This window comes from Onychostoma macrolepis, chromosome 08 (genome assembly GCF_012432095.1).
Source record: "Onychostoma macrolepis isolate SWU-2019 chromosome 08, ASM1243209v1, whole genome shotgun sequence".
Classification (NCBI taxonomy): Eukaryota; Metazoa; Chordata; class Actinopteri; order Cypriniformes; family Cyprinidae; genus Onychostoma; species Onychostoma macrolepis.
The window spans coordinates 11,652,482-11,669,185 of record NC_081162.1 but is presented as its reverse complement, the minus strand read 5'-3'; the positions used below and the strand labels follow the sequence as shown (position 1 = coordinate 11,669,185).

Genomic DNA, 16,704 nt, shown 5'->3' with positions numbered 1-16,704 from the left:
CTTTGAATCTTATATTCAGCACACCTTAAACTTTTCTCATCTCCATAAATACTGTACAACTTAAAGGTTTCCCAGAAGGAAAAATTGCGTAAAGTTAGTATTCAAAAGGAGAAAAACTTTCTTTGCAGTAACTTTATGTTCAGAAAAAAAGAAAAAGAAATAAAACCTGGCATGAATCCAGAATAAAACACTGGGGGCTCTTTGTAAAGACAGGCATATAATAATCTTAATTGTAACAAAAATTCCAAACATTCCTATGAATGAACAAAAAATCCTCCTTTAATAAGTGCAAATTATCTTAAAATTATGCACACATGAATGAACTCCACCTACAGAATGCCCGCAGATACCTCTATACTGTGAGATTAAACAATTAAAGTGCATGTGGAAATTGATTTGAGCGTTACATGTCTTAGAAAAAGCATATACAGCAGTGAATCCAAGGGTACTTTATATATTTCCAAGTTTATGCCCACTCAATAACCTAATCAATGGTTAATTTTCATAATCACTGTTATATTTATTCATTGGCCACATTGAAATGCACATCATTTCCCTATCAAGACATATATTCTTATTAAAGCTTAAAGAAGTTTAGGGTGTACAGCTTGTGGAATATGCATGTGCACATGGACTTCCTGGCTATTCTGTCCCGCTCTCTGTGTTCTATTTCCACTTTAATCTATTTATTTTCATTTGTCCTCAACAATAGGTGACAAAAGTTTGAAGGATGAATTGTAAAATGTAGGTTAATATCTTTTAAATATGAGTCTGCTGCTTTCACCCATCTGTACATTGATTTATGTTTGTCAATAACTCTCACTCTCCTCCTCGCTCAGATGGCTGCTAGCTTTTACGTCTCAGAATAACTTTCTTATGGATGTCTGCAGATAAATATTATAAATATTAAGCATAAATATAGAGGACATTCAAAATAAGACTCAAGCAGTAATAAAAAATAATAAATATATCAGAAGCAGTGAATCAGGGTATTTGCTTTTGTAAAGAACCTGCATTTCCCACCAAAAACCAGTCCCAGTTTTGAAACGTTTTTGCAGGATCAATTCTCAAAAGTAAAGCAGGCATGACTCTGAGCCCCGAGGATCTCTCAGGTCACTGGAGACAATAAAAGAGAGTCTGGGAGGGATCATTTCAAGGCTTTTTTTTTTTTTTGGAAGAAAATATCTCTGGAGAAACAGGCTGCTGTGCCACTGGCGTTGATAAAAAGTAAGGGAGCGTGCCAGGGGTTTAAGCTGCTTTCGTCTGCTTGCCAGTGAGCGACAGAGTAATTAAGAGCCGATGGTGATAAAAACTTCAGCGTCGCACCCAAAACCACCACAACTAATATCACCAGCACCTCATTACATTAACTATAAAGGTCACTCCACAGAGAGATCAAACTTATTAGCCAAGCTGCGAGTCATAACGAGTCCACTCTAAGGTAATGACGCATCAAAACATTGTGTTTGCTCTACAACACATCTGCTAAATGACATGTAACCAGTGATTACTCTCAACAGAGCACAGCACAACATATAAACATGCAAATAAAGGTAAACAGGCCTGCTGCCGAGGGCACTTTACCTTCCTGCTCACTTATTAGTCTAAGGAGTCTCCAAAGAGTCCTCCTTTTCCTATTAAATAATTTTAATTCAGTTTTAATAGGAATTTAATATGCAGTGTGGCAAGGAGGGCTACACACAAAAAAAAGCAAGAAATTGCAATCTGATTACTATAAATATGTAAACAAATATATAATGTAAAATAATTTAAACCATAAATGCAAAACTCTTACACAAATACATACACACACACACACATACACACATATATATATATATATATATATATACAGTGAGGAAAATAAGTATTTGAACACCCTGCTATTTTGCAAGTTCTCCCACTTAGAAATCATGGAGGGTTTGAAATTGTCATCGAGGTGCATGTCCACTGTGAGAGACATAATCTAAAAAAAATCCAGAAATCACAATGTATGATTTTTAACTATTTATTTGTATGATACAGCTGCAAATAAGTATTTGAACACCTGAGAAAATCAATGTTAATATTTGGTACAGTAGCCTTTGTTTGCAATTACAGAAGTCAAACGTTTCCTGTAGTTTTTCACCAGGTTTGCACACACTGCAGGAGGGATTTTGGCCCACTCCTCCACACAGATCTTCTCTAGATCAGTCAGGTTTCTGGCTTTGAGCTCCTCCAAAGATTCTCTATTGGGTTTAGGTCTGGAGACTGGCTAGGCCACGCCAGAACCTTGAAATGCTTCTTACAGAGCCACTCCTTGGTTATCCTGGCTGTGTGCTTCGGGTCATTGTCATGTTGGAAGACCCAGCCTCGACCCATCTTCAATGCTCTAACTGAGGGAAGGAGGTTGTTCCCCAAAATCTCGCAATACATGGCCCCGGTCATCCTCTCCTTAATACAGTGCAGTCGCCCTGTCCCATGTGCAGAAAAACACCCCAAAGATGATGCTACCACCCCATGCTTCACAGTAGGGATGGTGTTCTTGGGATGGTACTCATTCTTCTTCCTCCAAACACGTTTAGTGGAATTATGACCAAAAAGTTCTATTTTGGTCTCATCTGACCACATGACTTTCTCCCATGACTCCTCTGGATCATCCAAATGGTCATTGGCAAACTTAAGTCAGGCCTGGTTTAAGCAGGGGAACCTTCCGTGTCATGCATGATTTCAAACCATGACGTCTTAGTGTATTACCAACAGTAACCTTGGAAAGCGGTGGTCCCAGCTCTTTTCAGGTCATTGACCAGCTCCTCCCGTGTAGTTCTGGGCTGATTTCTCACCTTTCTTAGGATCATTGAGACCCCACGAGGTGAGATCTTGCATGGAGCCCCAGTCCGAGGGAGATTGACAGTCATGTTTAGCTTCTTCCATTTTCTAATGATTGCTCCAACAGTGGACCTTTTTCACCAAGCTGCTTGGCAATTTCCCGTAGCCCTTTCCAGCCTTGTGGAGGTGTACAATTTTGTCTCTAGTGTCTTTGGACAGCTCTTTGGTCTTGGCCATGTTAGTAGTTGGATTCTTACTGATTGTATGGGGTGGACAGGTGTCTTTATGCAGCTAACGACCTCAAACAGGTGCATCTAATTTAGGATAATAAATGGAGTGGAGGTGGACATTTTAAAGGCAGACTAACAGGTCTTTGAGGGTCGGAATTCTAGCTGATAGACAGGTGTTCAAATACTTATTTGCAGCTGTATCATACAAATAAATAGTTAAAAAATCATACATTGTGATTTTTGGATTTTTTTTAGATTATGTCTCTCACAGTGGACATGCACCTCGATGACAATTTCAGACCCTCCATGATTTCTAAGTGGGAGAACTTGCAAAATAGCAGGGTGTTCAAATACTTATTTTCCTCACTGTATATATATATATATATATATATATATATATATATATATATATACACATATATACATATATACACATACATACATATATATATATACACATACACACACAGACATATTGTATGCATGCTTAAATGTATATATTTATTAAACTGTATATTACTAATTATTAAAAAAATTACTAAACTAAATGTGATTTATTATATATAAATAAAAAACTTTTTTTATATAAAAATATATACACACACAAGCTCCATGAAGCACTAAAAAGCCTTCAGAAGGGCAAGTCACCAGGCCTAGATGGCCTCCCTCCTGAATTATATTTAGAATATACATATATTTATTTTTTTGTATTTTATTTTTATTTTTTTAATTACTTTTTCATTTCCTTTTATTTAAGCACTTTGAATTACCACTGAAAACATCACTGATATCACTGCTTCTTAAAAAGGGTAAAGATTCGTTAGATTGCTCCAACTACAGACCAGTATCACTCATCCCATGCGATCTAAAAGTTTATGCTAAAACTCTTGCCTCTCACATGGGGAAAGTGATTCATAGCTTAATCAAAGAGGACCAAACCGGTTTTATTAAGGGGCGTCACACGTCCGATAATATGCGGCGACTGTTTCATGTACTTGATTTTGTAGACTCTCTTCCGAGTCCTTGTTCGGATTTTTCACTTGACGCAGAAAAAGCCTTTGACAGGCTAGAGTGGAACTATATGTGGGCAGTTCTGCAAAGTTTTGGTTTCGGTGAACATTACATTTCTCTGATTAAGACACTTTACCACTCACCTGAGGCATCAGTCTTAACTGGTAATATTATCTCCCCCCGTTCCCCTTTACAGGGAGGAACGAGGCAGGGATGTCCACTTTCCCCTTTATTGTTTTGTTTATCCTTTGAACCACTAGCACAAGCCATTAGGAACTCTGACGTTCCACCGATTAAGATTCATGACCATAATCATATTATTTCGTTGTACGCTGATGGCATTATCTTATATTTAGATCATTTTGATAACCATTTTAACCATTTTTGATGATCATTTTAATAACCAGTATAATTAAGGAATTTGATCACTTTAGTAGTTTATCGGGGTACAAGATAAACTGGACCAAATCTGCTTTAATGCCAAACAACAACAATGTTAAAGTTAACTTTCCTATCCCCTCATTCATTCCTATTAAAGATTATTTCATCTATTTGGGTATTACCATATATAAAGACATTCATAAAATTGCCAGAAACAATTTTAATAGCATTTTAGTCAAGATCAAAAGTGACACTCAAAGATGGAATGATCTTCAAGTCTCTCTTCAAGGTAAAATATCCACCGTCAAAATGAATGTGTTACCTCGGCTTAATTTTCTTTTTTTTATGCTGCCGCTTTCCCCTCCTCCAGGTTACTTTAAGGAGATCAATTCCATACTTTCCCAGTTTATCTGGAATTATAAACGACCCAGAATAAAACTTGTCACATTGCAGCATCCTATACTTTCAGGAAGATTGGCTGTGCCAAATTTTTAATTATATTATTGGTCGTTCCAACTTAAAGCTCTTCATATTTGGGTTGATCCTCAATCTAAAGTTTCATGGAGAGTAATCGAAGCTGACAAGGTTAAACCACATAGGCTCCAAGCTATTTTATTTGCTGGGATAGGAAATAAAAAAGATAAATATAAATTTGGCCCGGTTGTGGCCAATTCTATTAGGATCTGGACAAGGGTGGAACGTCTGATGGGAGGACCTTTCAAATTTTTTAACAACACACCCTTATGGCACAATTTTAATTTTTTTATGTGGAAATCGGCCATTTGTCAAGCCCTCTTGGTCTACATTGGGCATAAACACATGCAGTGACTTATATGATAACCAGGGACTCTGCTCACTTCAAGAACTAAGTACTAATTTTGTTTACTAGCATCATCAAATTTTGTCTTTTTACAGTTACGTTCTGCTCTCAAGGCCTATGGAGTTCCCTGGGCATCCCCTATTTCCTCTCATCCTATATGGGATTGGATCGCACCACCCTCTGGTCGTCCATCGGTTTCTTTAATATATAGTAAACTTAATGATCACACTGCGAAGTCTCTTTCTATTAAATCTATCTGGAATCATGAATTAACAGATTTTGATTTATCAGTCGACTGGGAGAGGGTGTGGTCTAATCCAATCTTAACTTCTAAAAACTTGGCTCATCGTCTTATCCATTTCAAAGTCATCCATAACTCCTTACAAGAGGCTTAAAATGAAACTGCAATCGACCTATAACTGTCATATCTGTAACACTGTATCAGCAGGTACTTTTCACCACATGTTTTGGGAATGTCCAATTATTGTCAATCTATGGACTCATGTGAACTCGGTTTTGTCCTTTTTACTACAAATTGATTACGTGTCTAATCCAGGTTTATGTCTTCTCAATAACGATTCTAACTTCTGTATAAGTTCATTAAAGAAGAGAATGTTGTGTGCTGGTTTTACAGCTGCAAAGAAGGCAATAATACAAAACTGTTTTACTCCGCACGTGTGCAAAAACATTTTGGATTCATAGCCTCCTTAAAATAGTGACTTGTGAATGTATAACAGCATGAATTAACAAGGCTAAACCTAGTACCATCGATGCATGGCAATGTTTTTCTTCCAACATTTTGGACTATATAAAGGAATGACCATATAAAGTTTTTTTTTTTTTCTTTCAGATTGTGATATTCTTGGTGGTGTGTCTGTTGCTCCCCCTTCCTGTTGTTTGTTTGAATGGATGTTGTTTTGTTGATATGAAGAAAATAAAAAGTTTGTACTTTAAAAAAAAAAAAACTTTTTACTGTATGCATCCCTGAGGTACTGTCTAAAAGTGGTTAATAAATCTCGTCAGATTTATGCAACCTTTTGCCAATGTTCTGCGCAATCTCTCAAGAAATAAAATGTCAGTACTAAAAAGGAAAGACTCAAGGGGTTTTCACAGCATGGTCCCGTAATTTATATTATTACTGTAAAAAAAAACACATCTTACAAAAATGGGAAAAGGGGACAGAGTTCCTGCCGTTGTACGACTGGAGAAAGAACTATTAAATGCATCAGAGCGCCGTGACTGTCGTGCACTGAAAATTGAATTTTGTGATTTAGTTATGACCTCCACTTGCATACATTCATATATGCGTGGTTGCCAGGGAATTCAAATTCTGCTATTTAGTATTTGAATCACTTCAAGAGGGGGGTAAAAAAATATATATATTCTCAGTAGGCCTGAAAGATGCTGACCATAAAACTCTGCCTCTATTCACAGTGAATGATTGATTTTAAAGAGGGCTGCTGTCAAGTGGCTGCAGCTCAGACACGTCAAAACAGACTATGGCAGGGGACGTCACTCAGACTGCTGATAACCTCAGTCTTGTCTGTGTCAAAAAGAAGGGTACGGAAGTGAAGCTCTATAAAAGGAGACTGAATCTTGTGGGCTGTCGCTCTTAAATTTGTCATGAAAGCAAGCATTGAAAGGATGAAAGTATCTGTATATGACATCTTACTGTTCAATGACAATTAGGCATCCAGCAGAGGGACTTGTAATGAAAACATAGCTTCAAGGACCCTCCATTACCGTTTTCAAATAGCTGAGTCATCATACGAGCCCTGCCATGCTGTGCTCTTAAACACATACAGTACACAAAGCACAGCAACATTTCTTCAATTACACACATCTAATGAGCAACAAACCATTTTAATGAAGCAAGCATGATGAGAAACAAAGGTTTCACTGTGACTCATTTGCAAATGTGCCTATTCGCTTTGAAAGCATATGAAGAATGGATATTTATAACTGATAAAGTTGGTGGTAAAGTTTTAGTTTGGGACAATCTGCCACCCCAGACTTTTTTGATCAGCATAAAATCTGGTCCAGTGTGCAGTTTATTCTTGCCAAGAATCACACGCTCAGACAATAAGATGCCGCCTGATCAAAATGTATTCACAAGTAACCAGACTTCAAACCAGACTTATTCTGGCCAAAAGACGCCTACTTAATCAGGATGGGGCAGCATAGCTTGACTTTTGACTTGTAGCATAAAGTCTGGTCCAGTTTACAACTTATTCTAGCCAAAAATTGCCCATTAACGCGGGAAGAGATCACATAGTTGACCTGTATTGTAACCAGCCACAGTGTGTTTAATTTTTTATTGCTGTTTAGAGGCCAGTGGAGGGAAGAAATAAAACATATTTCAAAATATGAAGGATCCACAATGGTGTACAGATAATACTGAAAAGCATATCTGAATCTGACTGTATAAAAGTGACAATTTCAGACAGAAAACAAAGACTTGTATAACAACAAAAATTATTAAATGAATAACAATACATTCTAAATGTGTATTATGTAATAATAAAAAAATTATATTTTACAAACAAATGAAAAAAGGGGGGAAAAAAATGGCACAGAAAAAATAAATAAAAAATTACTGAACTAAGACTAAGGATTTACATAGTCGAATCAGAATTGTCAAATCTTGCCGATAGTCGACTGATAGTCGAATTATATGTTTGAGGGTGGGGTGCAAAATACATTCAACAGTCATAAATACTGACGTTAACACACAGGGAATGTGTGTAACGGATGCCTCGCAGATAAAAATGGGGTAAATAATGTTTTATTTTTTCATTAAAAGATTACAAAAAGTCAACATTAGCCGGCCGCATATGTTGTTTATTACTTATCAGAGCTGATGAAACCAGAGATTTGCACTAAATAAAACCAAATAATCCACATAAGATGAAATCAATCATTTTCACAGAGGAAATTAACAAATACCCTGCTAATTTTTCTGACTTTGACGCATAGCTTACTGCCACATAAAACTCCATGCGATCGTATAAATATGAGCTACTGTGAAAACTGCTCAAACAGCTAGTTTTATCCAGAATTAAATACTGTGCGTGCTACAGAAAGTGTGTTCTAGCCTTGATTCACTTACATTTTCACGTATATTTTTGTCCCGTCCATTGCTCTTTCAAGTGTGAATCCCACATAAATATGCGGATGTCACTCCCAAAACTTTGCAGCATTGTATGTGGCCAAAAAAATAAAAGTTCTATACAAATTCTGAATGGATTGTAGGCTATGTAGCCTAGAAAGCAAGCACTGCCTTTATAATCACTAAAAGGTTGTCCCTCGTCTTCTTAGCGATCTCATTAAGTTTAGCCTGTTTAAAGCATGCAAAAATCACATTAGAACCGGCTGAAATGTTTTGAAATTTTGTACCCTACCTGATCCAGTCTTTCACTCTGCCTGTGTCAATTTGAGTCTTGTTAAAGATTTAAATCCTTGCCGCCAAGATGCTCCTGTCGGTCACGAATTATGGAAAGTGAAACTTAAATCTGTAATAGGGGTGGTTGGATTTATTCAGAAAGAAGATTTTACAACCCAAATTCTGGAAATGTTGGGATATTTTTTTAATTTAAATAAAATGAAAAATGAATTTTTTTTTACAATTTTATGCACAAAATGAGCTCATTTCAAATTTGATGCCTGCTACAGGTCTCAAAATAGTTGGGATGGGGGCATGTTTACCATGGTGTAGCATCTCTTCTTCTATTCAGAACAGATGACTGGACATCGAGGTTATGAGTTTCTGGAGTTTTGGTGTTGGAATTTGGTCCCATTCTTGCCTGATATAGGTTTGCAGCTGCTGAAGAGTTCGTGGTCGTCTTTGACGTATTTTTCATTTAATGATGCGCCAAATGTTATCTATAGGTGAAAGATCTGGACTGCAGGCAGGCCAATTCAGCACCCGGACTCTTCTACTACGAAGCAATGCTGTTGTAATAGCTGCAGTATGTGGTTTTGCATTGTCCTGCTGAAATACACAAGGTCTTCCTTGAAATAGACGTCGTCTGGAGGGGAGCATATGTTGCTCTAAAACCTTTATATACCTTTAAGCATTCATAGTGCCTTCCAAAGCATGCAAGCTGCCCATACCATATGCACTTATGGACCCCCATACCATCATAGATGCTGGCTTTTGAACTGAATGCTGATAATACGCAGGAAGCTCTCTCTCATCTTTAGCCCAGAGGACACGGCGTCTGTGATTTTCAACAAGAATGTCAAATTTGGACACGTGTGACCATAGAACACTTTTCTACTTTGAAACAGTCCATTTTAAATGAGCCTTGGCCCACAGGACACGACGGCGCTTCTGGACCATGTTCACATATACCTTCCTTTTTGCATGATTGTGGCATGGCGGATTGTGTTTACTTAGAGTGGTTTCTGGAAGTATTCCTCGGCCCATTTAGTAACGTCAATGACAGAATCATGCCGTTGAGTGATGCAGTGTCTTCTGAGGGCCTGAAAACCACGGGCATCCAACAAAGGTCTTCGGCCCTGTACCTTACACACATATTTCTCCAGTTTCTCTGAATCTTTTGATGATATTACGCACTATAGATGATGAGATTTGCAAAGCCTTTGCGATTTGACTTTGAGGAACATTGTTTTTAAAGTATTCCACAATCTTTTTACGCACTCTTTCACAGATTGGAAAGCCTCTGCCCATCTTTACTTCTGAGAGACTCTGCCTCTCTAAGACATCCCTTTTATAGCTAATCATGTTACAGACCTGATGTCAATTAACTTAATTAGTTGCTATTTGTTCTCCCACCTGAATCTTTTCAAAATTTCTTGCTTTTTCAGCCCTTTGTTGCCAACTTTTTTGAGACCTGTAGCAGGCATCAAATTTGAAATGAGCTCATATAGTGGATAAGTGTAAAATGTTATGTTCTCCATGTTCTATTGTGAATATTGGCTCATGTGATTTGAAAGTCTTTTAGTTTTCATTTTATTCAAATGTAAAAAACGTCCCAACATTTCCGGAATTCGGGTTGTAAAATCTTCTTTCTTTTAAGATTCTTATTTACAGCATTATCATAATAGGCTGTAGGGGTAAAATCGATTCTCCGATGCATCACGATTCTCTCTTCAACGATTCTGAATATTTCATAATCGATTCTGAGCTTGTTTTTTTTTTTTTTTTTCGTATATGGCACGTGTGCACGCTAGAAGCGCGGCGGGCTTCATTGCACAGAATTTGCGCTGTGAGACACGTTCACATTTCTTGTCAGTGTGTGCTTCCACCCGCCGTGTTTTACTTTAGATATGCTTCCTTTAAACCATTTGGAATGCAGTACTATTAGAAGCGCTCTGACAGACTTTCACGTGCGCTTTGTGTTTTGTTTGCGGCCGCGGTTAAATGCACTTGCATTTTCTAATACTTTTATAAGAAATTGATGTACACAGTCAGTTATGTTTTCAGAGCAGGACAAAACATCTGATATATCAAAATAGTTCTGTGCATTAGTGTGAATGCAGCCTGTTAGCACTGTCTATGATCTCATCAGTAATAATCAAACGGCAATAATGCTGAGGAAACAAAGAAAAACCCATAACTATTGTCTGTAAACTTTCGTATACAGTGGGGCAAAAAAGTATTTAGTCAGCCACCAATTGTGCAAGTTCTCCCACTTAAAAAGATGAGAGAGGCCTGTAATTTTCATCATAGATATACCTCAACTATGAGAGACAAAATGAGAAAAAAAAAATCCAGAAAATCACATTGTAGGATTTTTAAAGAATTTATTGGTAAATTCCTCGGTAAAATAAGTATTTGGTCACCTACAAACAAGCAAGATTTCTGGCTCTCACAGACCTGTAACAACTTCTTTAAGAGGCTCCTCTGTCCTCCACTCATTACCTGTATTAATGGAATCTGTTTGAACTCGTTATCAGTATAAAAGACACCTGTCCACAACCTCAAACAGTCCAATTCCAAACTCCACCATGGCCAAGACCAAAGAGCTCTCAAAGGACACCAGGAACAAAATTGTAGACCTGCACCAGGCTGGGAAGACTGAATCTGCAATAGGTAAGCAGCTTGGTGTGAAGAAATCAACTGTGGGAGCAATTATTAGAAAATGGAAGACCTACAAGACCACTGATAATCTCCCTCGATCTGGGGCTCCACGCAAGATCTCACCCCGTGGGGTCAAAATGATCACAAGAACTGTGAGCAAAAATCCCAGAAACACACGGGGGGACCTAGTGAATGACCTGCAGAGAGCTGGGACCAAAGTAACAAAGGCTACCATCAGTAACACACTGCGCCGCCAGGGACTCAAATCCTGCAGTGCCAGACGTGTCCTCCTGCTTAAGCCAGTACATGTCTGGCCCGTCTGAAGTTTGCTAGAGAGCATTTGGATGATCCAGAGGAGGATTGCAAGTTGAGTTTTTACTTTTTGGTAAAAACTCAACTTATCGTGTTTGGAGGAGAAAGAATGCTGAGTTGCATCCAAAGAACACCATACCTACTGTGAAGCATGGGGGTGGAAACATCATGCTTTGGGGCTGTTTTTCTGCAAAGGGACCAGGACGACTGATTCGTGTAAACGAAAGAATGAATGGGGCCATGTATCGTGAGATTTTGAGTGAAAACCTCCTTCCATCAGCAAGGGCATTGAAGATGAAAGCGTGGCTGGGTCTTTCAGCATGACAATGATCCCAAACACACCGCCTGGCAACGAAGGAGTGGCTTCAGAAGAAGCATTTCAAGGTCCTGGAGTGGCCTAGCCAGTCTCCAGATCTCAACCCCATCGAAAATCTTTGGAGTCCGTGTTGCCCAGCGACAGCCCCAAAACATTACTGCTCTAGAGGAGATCTGCATGGAGGAATGGGCCAAAATACCAGCAACAGTATGTGAAAACGTTTGACCTCCGTCATTGCCAACAAAGGGTATATAAAGTATTGAGATGAAATTTTGTTATTGACCAAATACTTATTTTCCACCATAATTTGCAAATAAATTCTTTAAAAATCCTACAATGTGATTTTCTGGATTTTTTTTTTCTCATTTTGTCTCTCATAGTTGAGGTATACCTATGATGAAAATTACAGGCCTCTCTCATCTTTTTAAGTGGGAGAACTTGCACAATTGGTGGCTGACTAAATACTTTTTTGCCCCACTGTACTTAAAAAAAACAACACTTATTTTAAATAAGTAATTGTTTTAAAAAGTAGCCTGCTTATATAATAATAATAAAAATAGAGTAAAGTTTGCACAAAATAAATTTGATTTAAAATTTATATGAAAATGTAGCCATGTGCAGTAATATTGAAAACTGAGAATGTGACGCATTGTGATAATGAGTTGATAATGATAATCGTAGTTGAATTGAATCGTGAAATCAAGATTCACACCCCTACTTTTAAGATGGCAGTACTGACACACAGAGAACTATGAACTATAAACAAAAAGCATAGAAACTCCAATTTTGGTTAAGATGTAAAGTTGTAAAGATGTATTTGCACAGCAGAAGAATTAATAGGGGAAAAATGTAGATCAAGAATTGTTTTGGAATCGGATCGTGACTCACAGAATCGGAATCGGATCGTGAAGTGCCTGAAGATTCCCACCCCTAATTGGCTGTATATTAACTTTGGCCAAAATGGCACAATTCCCCTTTTATAACACCTCTGCGAATATTCCACTGTGAGATTGGTAGTCGAATTAGGCTCCTCCTCTTGAAGCATAGAATCTTCGACTATTCGAAATTGGTGCGCCTTGGTGGCTAAGCAAATTAACCACACAGCATAACAAACATAAGTCATATGACATCCGTTAGTGTGAGTCTGGGATGAGGTAACATCTGTGACTTAACACTCGACACAGTTTAGTCCCCCTAAAGCTGAACTGGCACCACAGCTGCCATGCTGAAGCTCTGAGCTGAAAAGGTCATTTCACGCTGCTGTGAATCGCACACTGACCATCACCGTCACACAAGCTGCTGCTCTCCGAGCTTGCCTGCAGTGTGGCTGCTGTGCTGTACTGGAAACGCAATAGAGTATGGCATGTGACGAGAGACTGAGGGTCGCTGAGCATTAACCTGATTCTCCACGTGCACCAAAGGACGCGACCCAGCTAGGACAAAGAAAGGACGCCTGCCTTCAAGAACTCCAAGAGTGGAGGTAGCAAAGATGGATTTTAGTCCAGTGAGAACTAAAATTTTACTTTAGAGTTTGCAAAATAAATGCCAAGAAATCTCTTTTTTTTTAGGCTGTCCACAAGTGTTGCACGCAAAAACAATCATACAGCACGAGCAGTGTAGTCTGAGTCATGAACAAATGACTTATAAAGTGAGCCAGTTTTGCATTATTGAATCAAAAATATACAGCACAGCCAGTGTAGGCCAATTCACAAACAAATGAATTTTATAGTACAAATATACAAATTAGTGCAAATTTTATTTATTAATAATACTGGCACATACTGTACATCTATCTATATGAACGTTAACTGAAGTCCCTTTTATTCAGGTTTGAGGCCACTTAGTGGCCCCAGTGCACTGTCCCCAATGTCCTGGACCATAATCTATCCAAGCGAAGTAATAGTTTATTGTGTCCTGGTAAAATCCCAGGGTGGAGAAGAAACACGACAGAGTTCCTGTAAATGGGGAAGACGGATGCAACAGGCTTCCCCAGCCTATTGATCTGGTCCATAGCAACACCTGTTCAGCACAGCTGCCTCTTTTGACCTTAGAGCCACGAGATCAGTGCTCAGATAATCTGTCTGCCAAGGTAAAGCGCAAGAGTATGGACTTCGTGACACGCTAGGTCAAACGAAGTAATGAATCAATGGGAGGTCTGGAGGGCTGCCAGTCAGGAGAAATTACAGTGTACAAGGTCAAGGAATTTGCAGCCGTTTCTCATAACAAGCAATGAGGACGAATTACGAAGGTATAATGCATATTGGTAACTTCCTGCTGAATATAAACTTGTCAAATTACAAAGGCCAAGGCACAGATGGCAGATGTCAGCACCAGGGTTACTCATATGTCTCTCTGAAAATCCCTCTGAGCCTTTCTCAGGCATACTGTCTCATCATGACAGTGACAAATGTGCCTGATTAAAGAGTGGCAGGCGTACATTTGCTTGCTCTGTCAAGAGCGAGTGCAGAGACCGCCTCAATGCCCATGAACACACACTCACGCACTCGAGTGCTTGACTGATCCCCACTGGAGCAATACAAAAAAAAAAGTCCACCGACACACACACACATTTGCACATACATTGCCTGCAACACAGGCACTCTTGAGTATGTTATGTGCTTGCCAAAACAAATGAGACAAGTGGATTGTTACAAACAACTGTGGAACTTTGAAATGCAAGACTTTTTCTTCTCATTTCCTTAAGGAAATGGTTCACCCAAAAATTTAAATTTTCTGAAAATGTACTCACTCTGAGGCCATCCAAGATGTAGATGAGTTTGTTCCTTCAGCTGAACAGGGGCCTGTACCATGAAGCTGGATTAGCTGGTTAGCCAGGTAAGTTTCAGTTTAGCTTGCGCCAACTCTGGGTTTTAGGTACCATGAAAGTAGCTTAGCTTTTAGCTGCGTTCATTGCCATAGTAACTTAACCTGCCGGTTAGCTGTGGAGTGTATGTTCTGAGTTAGAGATCTCAAACTGAAATTGGACCAATCAGATATGAGCAAACTGACACGTCTGACACAAAAAAAAGTCACTCTCCCAGTTTATCTTGCTCCAAATTAAAGGTCACTAGTACAAAAAAAAAAAAAAAAAATGGTCTGGCCTTAATGATGATTACATTATTTTAATTTATTTTAAATGAATGTTAATAGATACAGATTGTATATAATATAAATAAGTTGTAGAATCAATAGATAACGCTTTAAAAATGACTGTGACCTTACATGTTCGAGTCTCTAGCGCTGTATATTTCCAACAATATAAACTAACTTAAGTTTCACTTGTGACTGCACTGATAAAGCAAGATAATTTATTTTATTTGTCCTCTTTCCTGAACAAGTACTTTTTCTTTGTAAATGCATTTAAATTAATCATATTTTGCAATCTCTTAACCTTTAGCAAAACCTTTAACTTTTAACCAAGGCTTGTGATTGGCTGTCCGCCACTGATGTCGCACATTCATGTGCACATGCTCCACAAACTCAGGATCAAAGCCTGAGTTAACAAAGAAAGTTGATGATCAGCATCATGGTACCAACAAAGCCGGATTGGAGTGGTTTGGTTTTGTCAACTCGAAACTAATCCTGTAACTCTGAATTTGTTCATCTACCATCATGGTACAGGCCCCAGATTTGAAGAAACTTTATTACATGCATTATGTGAGTTGTTCACCAATGGATCCTCTGCGGTGAATGGGTGCTGTCAGAATGGCGATTTGAAGTCAAATGCCTTGATGGATTTGTTTCTTATAAACATGCAGATTTTCACTTCATAAAACATTAATTGATGGACTGGAATCGTATGGATTACTTGAGGACTTTTGCGATGTATTTATCTGCTGTTTGGACTTTCTGACGCCACCCATTCACTGCAGAGAGTCCATTGGTGAACAAGTGATATAATGCTAAAATTCTCCAAATCTGTTCCAATGTACTTTGCACATTTTCAGCAAATTTTCATTTTTGGATATTTCTTTAGTTTAGTTCTTTTATTCTTTTAAAGATCTTATAAAATCAAAAAGAAGTGTGGTTTCTTACTGTTTTTGACTTTTTTATTTTCTAAGTTTGGAAAATAAGTTTCAAATGAAGTTCTCTTCAAGAATTTGCAAAATTGATGCAAAAATTGATGTACTACAGAATGAGTCATCAACATTTTGGTTAAATTTGATTGGAAAACTATATTTTTAAATGTGTATCTGCTAAAAATCACTGTTGTTTTGTTTGCTTGCATATGCTCTTCTGTTTAGGGTCAGAAACGTTTTTAAATGATTTCAAAATAAATCTCTGATTCTGACCAGGCTGCATTTATTTTACACTGTAATTCATTCCTGTGATGGTAAAGCTGAATTTCGCTTCACATGATCCTTATTCAGAAATCATCTGATTTGCTGCTTGAGAAACATTTCTTATTATCAAGGTTCAAAACAGTTTTCCAGGATTCTTTCATGAATATCAAGTTCAAAATTACAGCATTTGAAATAAAAATATTTTGCAAGATAAATACCATTACTGTCACTTTTGATCAATGTAAATTTAATGTAAATTATTAAAAAAAATAAATCAACTGCAAACCTTTGAACAATAGTGTAGATGACCTCAAAACATGGACTAAAAGTCACAAAACTCAAATTTAAATTTCACAGTCTTTTAAATGTCAACATCAACGTTACGAAATATGCAAATTAGGTTTAAATCCCACTCTCCTCACTCATCAGGAGAAAGAAACAGGCAAACAAAAACAAACAGTGGTGAATGGAAGGAGACACTGGCGGTCATGGTTTCA

The 16,704-nt window shown here is 37.9% G+C and overlaps 1 protein-coding gene across 1 annotated transcript in view; it reads right to left on the bottom strand.

The window, feature by feature from the left end:
- ipo11 (importin 11) overlaps positions 1–16,704 on the bottom strand; it is a 205,409-nt gene that overhangs the window by 126,258 nt on the left and 62,447 nt on the right. The gene's annotated exons all lie outside the window — the stretch shown is intronic.